Raw genomic sequence first — 7,129 nt, forward strand, 5'->3', positions numbered from 1 at the left:
GAGAAATACAACTTTTTACATCTATTTCTAACTATGTGAGCCATGTCCCGGGGCTGTGGGCCAAGCCATGGCCACCTCACCGAGCCCGGAGCCTTTGCCACTACCTTTTCTGGGCAAGTTGCTGCCGCTGTCAAGCACTTGCCATGCTGCTTCTCCCTGTGGTGGAGAGAGGCAGGAGGCGCCCTGCTTGGCCAGCCATGACCCAGTCCCTCGCCTCCCTTCGCCTTGGAAAGCAGCCATTACCTCCCTCAGTGTGGCCCTCTCCTGGCCGGGGGAGCTGCCCCACAGTCGCCTCCCCAGCCTCCCGCTCCCGCTCCCCCTCTCGGAGCTGGGCAAGTGCCTGCGAGGGGACTTTCCGCTGGCTTGGAAGCGGGGTGGCAGTGAGGCACCGGGAGGGCTCCCCCTCATGTCATGCTCTCCCTTTTGGTGGGCGGCATGGCATCATCTTGGGCTTCTGCTGCAGCCCAAGCAAGCGGGGCAAACATTTTTTTTTTAAATTTATTTTAATTTAAATTAATTTTTTCATGTGTAGTGTGCATAGGAATTTGTTCTTTTTTTTTTTTTTTTTCAAATTATAGTCTGGCCCCACAACAGCCTGAGGGACAGTGAACTGGCCCCCTGTTTAAAAAGTTTGCTGTAATATCTACAGTGAACATGCTCCAAACGAGCACATTCGTTGGTACCCAGCAGTTGCTTTGGCTATCCAACCCTTCACATCTGCTTCTGTCCCCCCATCTGTGTCCATAATACTGCCAAGGTAACCAAATTTCTACACCAATTTTAGAACTTGGCCTCCTGCTGTTTGAGGACCCCTGGCTTAGAGCATTCATTCCATCAGATATCATGACCTCCATGATCTTACGGGGCTGCTGTGAAGATTTCACTGGTTTTTCAGGGGAGTCATTGAGCAGCTTAAAAAGCATAGAGAAAAATATTTTTGTCCCTTGCTGAGTCCTTTTTTCTCTGTTTCTTACTATTCTTGGAAGTTTTGGTATTTTTACTCTTTTTTTGCAGCCCTTCTATTGATAAGAACTTCAGCCAGTAGAGGGCAAGAGCAATGCCTCCTTTGGGAAGATTCCTGGTTGCGTTGCAGATTGGTGGGAAGGCCATTCCTTTTCCAGATGTGGGTTTCTTTCTTTCTCCCAAAGACAACTAGTTGTGTTGTTGTGTGCTTTCTCCCTGGGTGCTCTTTGCCCAGAGCACCTGAACTTCCTCAGCCACCACCTTGTCCAGTCAATGCAGCAGGGTTAATTGCTGTCTCATCAGTAGAGCCTGCAATTGGGGGCATTCATCCAGAACTATCAGTCAGTCTTAAAGGAAATCAATCCTGACTGCTCCTTAGAAGGCCAGATACTGAAGATGAAACTCAAATACGTTGGCCACCCAATGAGAAGGAAGGACTCCCTGGAGAAGAGCCTAAGGCTGGGAACTATTGACGACAAAAGAATAAGGGGACAGCAGAGGATGAGGTGGATTGTTGTTGTTGTTGTTAGTCGCAAAGTCATCTGACACATCGCAACCCCATGGACAATTTTCCTCCAGGTCTTCCTGTCCTCCACCATCCCCAGGAGTCCACCAAAGCTCACGCTGACTGCTTCAGTGACTCCAGCCACCTCGTTCTGTCATTGAGCAGTGGGTGTGGGCTTGGGTGGACTTCGGGGGATGGTGGAGGACAGGAGATCCTGGAGGAATGTTGTCCATGGGGTCGTGATGGGTCAGGCACGTCTTTGCGACTACCAACAACAACATCCAGAACTGATGCTGGGAGACGTTCCAGAGTGCTGAGCACGTGAGCACTGCTGTAAATCTGAAAAAGTGGGGAAAGGAAAGGGTTCAGCAGGCAACCCGGTGAAATGCCTCTTTTGGTTGGGATGTTTTCTGAGAGAAACAAAGTCATTTGGTCAAGTCCCTTTCCCCAAGGAAGGTGTTGGAGTGGAGAATTTGTATTAAAAGAGCATTTTCCTCTCAGGGTCCGTTGTGGCCGGCTTTTCCCATAAATACCCTGTCTGTGAGAGCAAAGGCAGAAATGAACTCTGCGAAAGATGCAACTTACCATTTTCTAGCCTTTGGAGTCATTTTTTTGAATTAGATGATGACAAATTTAATTTGCCCTCAACAAATATGGACTTCTCTGTGCAAATGTAATTTTTGCAGTGTGACTGTGTTGCCAAGAAGAGAAGACTGAGGGGGAGATCTGATAGCGCTGTACATGTACCTCAAAGGAAGTCACAAAGAGGAAGGTCAAGATCTCTTCTTGCTGGTACCAGAATGTAGCACATGGAATACTCAACTCTGGTTGCCGCAAGCCAGGGTAAGGCTACATATCAAGAAGAGTTTCTTCACTGTCAGAGCAATCTGACAGTGGAACCAGCTGCCTGGAGAGGTGGTGGGCTCTCCCACACCAGAGGCATTCAGAAAGAAACTGGAAACTGAAGGAGGAGGCTGCATATTCCAAAGAAAGGAAGCTGTGGGAAGGAGTTGAGGTATATATACACCAATGCTAGGAGCATGGGGAACAAGCGGGAAGAGCTTGAGGCTTTCCTGGGAACTGGAGCGTATGACCTGGTGGGGATCACGGAAACTTGGTGGGATGAAGACTGGAAGGCTGGAATGTAAGCATAGAGGGGTATACCTGTTCAGCAAGGACAGGAAGGGAAAGGGGCAGGGGTGTAGCCTTATATGTCAGGGAAGGGATAGGATGCAGTGAGAAAGAATGTAGCGCAGATGGGGCTCTGGTCAAGGCATTCTGGGTGAAACTTAGGGGTTTTGACAGGGAGAGGGACCTGACAGTGGAGCTATGTTATCGTCCTCCAGGTCAACTTGAGACCCTGGATGAGGTCCTGACAGATCACAGTCTAAGGATAGATCAGGAGAGGGACACAGTAATTATGGGAGATTTCAATCACCGGGATATTAGTTGGGAGAATCCCTCAGCGGTGTTAGCCAGCTCACATTGCTTCCTAGATGCTATAGAGTAGTGATGGCGAACCTTTTAGAGACCGAGTGCCCAAACTGCAACCCAAAACCAACTTTGCTATTTATCCCAAAATGCCAGCACTACGATGAAACCTGAAAACTGAGGTTTTAGTTGAGAAAAAACAACTCGCAGCCAGTCCAAGCAAATATAAGATATATATCCTTGGCAGCGGACTGACCAGCCATGCGAAAGCTTGGACGAGTTTTGGCTAATGAGTCACAGCTTGTGACATAATCACCTAGTGCCACGACTCAATTCCAAGCATATGCATGGCCCCTATGAGCAATGTTACCCGCTGCTCTGCTGCTGGAGTGATGCGGGGTTGACTTGGCTTGCATACTGACAGGGCGATTTCGAAAAAGCCTTCCTTGAGTGCCTTTTTCTGCACAGCTCAACATTTCTGCCCATTCTGAACTAATTGCAACCATCAAAATCATGCCAGGACACCTAGCTTTTTCAACCCTAACCCCACCCTGGTGCACGCCCCTAACCATTATATACAGCTAAAATAACATTGAAAAAAGCACGACATTGAAAAAGCCTTCCTTGAGTAGCTTTTTCTTCTCTGCTCATGAATTCTTCCCATTCTAAAAACATTCCAGCCATCAAAATCATGCCAGGACACCTCTTTCTCCCAACCCTAACCCTGCACTGGTGCACACCCCTAACCCTAATATAGGTCTAAAGGTAAAGGTTTCCCCTTGACGTTATGTCCAGTCATGCCTGACTCTAGGGGGCAGTGCTCATCTCCGTTTCCTAGCCGAGGGAGCCAGCATTTGTCCGCAGACAGTCTCCGTGGTCATGTCGCCGGCATGACTAAACACCAAAGTGCACGGAATGCTGTTACCTGCCCACCGAAGTGGTACCTTTTTATCTACCTGCATTTGCATGCTTTCGAACTGCAAGGTTGGCAGGAGCTGGGACGGAGCAACGGGAACTCACCCCATTGTGCAGATTCGAACCGGCGACCTTTCGATCAACCAGCCCAGCAGCACAGCGGTTTAAACCACTGCGCCACCTGCAGTTCCAATATAGGTCTAAAGTTCCATAAAAAGTGAGCAATTTCGAAAAAGCCTGCCTTGAGAAGCTTTTTCTGCCCAGCTCATCATTTCTGCCCATTCTAAACACATTCAAACTGTCAAGACCATGCCAGGACACCTCGTTTTTCTAACCCGAACCCTATGCTGGTTGTTGTTGTTAGTCGCGAAGTCGTGTCCGACCCATTGCTAATATAGGGCGAAAGATCAAATGAAAATAGGATGATTTTGAAAAAGCCTTCCCTGAGTAGGTTTTTCTGCACAGCTCATCATTTAGCCCATTCAAAAACCATTCCAAACATCAAAATCATGCCAGGGCACCTCGTTTTCCAAACCCTAACCCTGCCCTGGTACACACCCCTAACTATAATATAGGGCTAAAATAACATTGAAAAGAAGGCGACTTTGAAAAAGTCTTTCTTGATAGGTTTTTCTGCACAGCTCATCATTTCTGCCCATTCTGAACTCATTGCAACCATTAAAAACATGCAAGGACTCCCTGTTTTTCAAACATTGACCCAACCCTAGTGCACACCCCTAACCCAAATAAAGGTTTGAAGTTCCATAAAAAGAGGACAAAATGGAAAAGCCCTTCCTTGACTAGCTTGTTTGCACTGCTCATCATTTCTGCCCATTCCAAACACATTCCAAGTGTCAAAATTATGCCAGGACACCCCGTTTTTTGAACCCTAACCCTACCCTGGTGCACACCCCTAACCCTAATAAAGGGTTGAACCATAGAAAAGAGGTCGATTTTGAAAAGTCCTTCCTTGAGTAGATTTTTCAGCACAGTTCATCATTTCTGTCAATTCTAAACACATTCAAAGCGTTAAGATCCTGGCAGGACACCTCGTTTTTCTACCCTAACCCTGCCCTGGTGCACACCCCTAACTCTAATAAAGGGTAAAAGTTCCATCGAAATAGAAATCTTGGAACGAATCTGACCAAACACAGGTGGTCATTAACGAGCCTATGCTGTGGCAGTGAGGCCAGCGAAGAGACAGTTCTTCTCCGCTTCCATTGCTTCCCCAAAGTGCCGTCCAGTGGAGCTTTTCCGAGTAGTGCAAGGCCTAACACATTCTTGCCAGGAAAATGATGTGGTCGCACCTTGGGCAACCCACTGCGACATCTTTGCCCAGCACTTTAAGAAAAAAATTGCTCAGATTCGCTGCGATCTGGACTCCACAGTTGATACGGTTCCAGTATGGGAGGTGTCCAGAGCGCCATCTGGTCCATCATTAATGGATGAGTTTCAGTTATTTCAGCCTGATGATGTGGACAAGGTGCTTGGGAGGGTCCGTCCTACCACCTGTCTTCTTGACCCTTGCCCTTCCTGGGTACTTAAGGAACCAGTTACAGGATTGGTCCCTGGGTCCAGAAGGATATTAATGGCTCACTGAGGGAGGGCCAGGTCCCTGTCCCCTTGAAGGACGTGATGATCCAGCCTATCCTGAAGAAGGCATCCATGAACCCAGAGGTGGCCTCCAACTTTAGACCAGTGGCCAATATTCCAGTTTTGGGCAAGGTATTAGACCGGGTGGTGGCAGGACCCATTTCAGTCCAGCTTCAGACCCGGTTATGGTACTGAATCTGGCTTGGTTGCCCTGTATGATGACCTGTGCAGGGAAAGGGACAGGGGGAGTGTGCCCCTGTTCGTTCTGCTGGACCTCTCAGCAGCTTTCAGTACCATTGACTTTCTGGATAGGCTGGCCTGCGTAGGAGTAGGAGGCACTGCATGGCAGTGATTCCACTCCTATTTGGCCAGCTGATTCCAGATGGTGGTGCTGGGAGACTATAACTCTGCACCATGGCAGCTTTGCCATGGGGTTCCACGAGGCTCTATTTTGTCCCCCATGCTTTTTAACATCTACATGAAACTGCTGGGAGGGGTCATCAGGAGGTTTGGGCTGCAGAGTCATCAGTATGCTGATGACACCCAGCTCTACTTCTCGTTTACATCTACTCCAGGTGAAGGGGTGGCTGTACTGAACCAATGCCTGGCCGAGGTAATGGGTTGGATAAGGGCCAATAAGCCGAGCCTCAATCCAGATAAGATGGAAGTCCTGTTGGTGGGCAGTGTGGGTTTCCAGATAGGTGATTTTGACCCTGTCCTGGATGGGGTAGCACTCCCTCTAAAGGACAAGGTCTGCAGCCTGGGAGTGCTCCTAGGCCTGGAGTTGTCTCTGGAAATCCAGGTGGCAGCAGTGGCAAGGAGTGCTTTCCTACAACTTTGGCTGGTCCACCAGCTGTGTCCTTACCTGGAAAAGCACTGCCTTGCAACAGTGATACGTGCTCTGGTAACCTCCTGCTCGGATTACTGTAACACATCCTATGTGGGGCTGCCCTTGAAAACGGTCTAGATACTTCAACTGGTAAAGAATAGAGCTGCCAGGCTGCTGATGGGGAATGGCCGTTATTCTCACATGACGCTGGTCCTGTATCAATTCTGCTGGCTCCCAGTTGAAGTCCAGGCCCAGTTCTTGACCTATAAAGCCCTAAACGGCTTGGGAGCAGGATACCTGAAGGAACATCTCCTTCCGTATATGCCCTCACGCCCCTTAAGATCTTCGGGAGAAGCACTGCTCCAGGAACCCTCTCTCAAAGAGGTAAAAAGGGCATCAACTCAGAGTAGGGCCTTCTCTGCAGTGGCGCCCAGACTGTGGAATGCGCTCCCCAGAGGGGTATGCCTGCACCGAGCTTATACTCTTTTCAGCATCGGGTCAAAACCTTTTTATTTAAGCAGTATTTTAAAAATTATTATTATTATTATTATTAGAACATTTCTATGTCACCCCTTGCCGAAGCCTCGGGGCGGCTTACAACACAATAAAATACAATACAATACAAAAATAACAATATAAAATTAAAATTAATAATATAAAATAAATAAATATAAATGATATAAAAGAAGTTAGAAAAGAAAAGAAAAGAAGTCGCCCTGGTCAGATAAATAAGTAAATATAGTTAACAATTAAAATGATGTTTAAATAAAAAGGTCTTCACCTGGCACCGAAAAACAAATAACGACGGCACCAGGCGGACCTCTCTGGGGAGCATATTCCATAGATTGGGCGCCACCGCAGAGAAAGCCCTCCTCCGAGTACCTACCCTCCTA

Source organism: Varanus komodoensis, unplaced genomic scaffold, assembly GCF_004798865.1.
Source record: "Varanus komodoensis strain SLA01 unplaced genomic scaffold, ASM479886v1 scaffold198, whole genome shotgun sequence".
NCBI lineage: Eukaryota > Metazoa > Chordata > Lepidosauria > Squamata > Varanidae > Varanus > Varanus komodoensis.